This window comes from Lagopus leucura, unplaced genomic scaffold (genome assembly GCF_019238085.1).
Source record: "Lagopus leucura isolate 7727_CA_CO unplaced genomic scaffold, USGS_WTPT01 89-26_obj-0_obj, whole genome shotgun sequence".
NCBI lineage: Eukaryota > Metazoa > Chordata > Aves > Galliformes > Phasianidae > Lagopus > Lagopus leucura.
The window spans coordinates 33972-36010 of NW_024966799.1; positions in this window are offsets into that span (position 1 = coordinate 33972).

Here is a 2039-nt window from a genome sequence, read left to right on the forward strand (position 1 = left end):
AAACTTGCAAAATATATCCCAGATGGCGTTTGCTCTCCAGGTAAGACTTCCTTCTTGCTCCAGCAGGACTGAAATTCCAGGAGTTGCTGAAAGAGTGAAGCAGAATACTAAGTGCTATGGGCACACTGAAAAGTAATCTTCTGCCATCACTGACCTCAGAACGGATTTCAAGATTGGGTCTCAAACCTCCATTTACTGAACAAGTCTCCATTTACTTCAGAGTAGTGTATACCAATGAGAAACAGTCAATAAATTCTAAATTGTAATCAAAAGACATAATTTAAGTAATGGAGAAATGTATTTCTTTAAAAATGTACAGTCAGCTTGAAGAATTTGCAGTCCAAAGTATGCTTTTGTTCATAACGATATAGGGGAAATTTTATTGATACTACGGGGTAAACCTTGTGGTTTACTAATTACTGAACCGATCATCTGGAGTGCCTCTGTACTCTCCAAAGGCAACCATTTCCTCCCTGCTGAAGGGTGAGAAACCACTGCACACAGCAATCTCTGTTTTTGATGACTGTGCGCCACCAATAGGCTGACCATTCATGGATATGGACTCCTTGTTGAATGTGTGGCCTTCTGGTCACTGCTCCCCATGAGGTGCTCATGTTCACACTGGCAGCACCTAATTGCTACAATCACCTGCAGCATATAATTCATTTCTCCTCCTTAATATAAGTTAACATAAGTAGTTTGGGAGAAAAATGGCATATGCTTTCTGGGCATTTCTAAATCTCCTGCTGCCACATAACAGTGGGCAGGGTGGCAGTAGCTGAGACTCTCACCTGAGATCAGGTTGCTCCCAGCTGAGCTGCAGATTGCTCTGAGGACCCAGAGGGGCCAGATCTCTGTAGCGCTATATATATCATGGACAGGAAGCTCCTGGACAGTGAATCCTCGTGTACTGGTTGCCAGGACTTGCTTTGGAAGGGTGGAAAGCTGGACGATAAAAGAAGACCTTGTAGAAAATTCCAGTCTATTCAGAAGACTTGTGTTAAAAATGATTTCATATGTGTTTTATGGTGGAAAGCAGAGTCAAAGAATGTGGTCGTGTGGCCAAGGTAGAGTGTTTCAGTGATAGGCTAGGGTCACTTGAATCACACAATGGCTTATTTTGATGTTCTCTCCTGTTCCTGATGGCACGGTGATTAAGAAGGCTCTCTCCCAGTTCCTTGGAAATGCTGAAGCATTAGTATGGATAACACAGCTGCACTCTGACATTTGTACAGTTTTTCTCTTTGCTGAAGGAGGGACCACATCTTGGCCCTCCAGACCATTTCATCTGTGTCTGCCTGTCTGTCCTAGAGTTGATATATGATACTAAAAGCCCTCAGGAGCCAACATTCCCAGGGAAGGAAACACTTTATACAAATGCAGTCTTCTTTTATTTTAAAAATATCTTTACTTCCTTAAAATAATCTGTAGATATTAAATCTATTCCTGTTCCAACATTGCTATTATATGCATTTACTACCAAGCTTAGTGACTGATGACACTCCTCTTTGGCTGAACCATTAAAAGACTTCTCCATTCTCCTGTTTTCAACACATAGCACAAGTTTCTTTGTCTTTCCAATACATCCTGAAGGTGAATGGGTACCACCTGGATTAACCAGTTTCTCAGCTCAGCTTCCATCCAAACCTCACATCACAAAACAAGCTCAAGGGATCTTGTAGTCAGTTCCAGGCCCCGAGGCAGGAGATGATCATTTCCTTGGTTTCTTATGAATATGGAGGTCTCAAACCTTTATCAACGTGAGAATTTTTTCGATAGAGAAAATTAAGCTTTTGGCCCTGACGTACCTCCAGATGCTCAGTCACTGGGGACATTCCCAAATCCTTAATTTTAGACTTTTTCCCACTGTGGCACTGCAGAGATACGTATGAGAGTGGAATTGAGTAGAGATTGCAGTGTTCCACTCCTGCAATGAAAGCGCTCTTGACGGTCAGCTCCTGGCTCTTTGTCTGCTTTTTGGAGAGGCCCTATCCTCTTGTGTGGACATAAGAGACTTCAGTTGAAACCCAGGTCTCCCC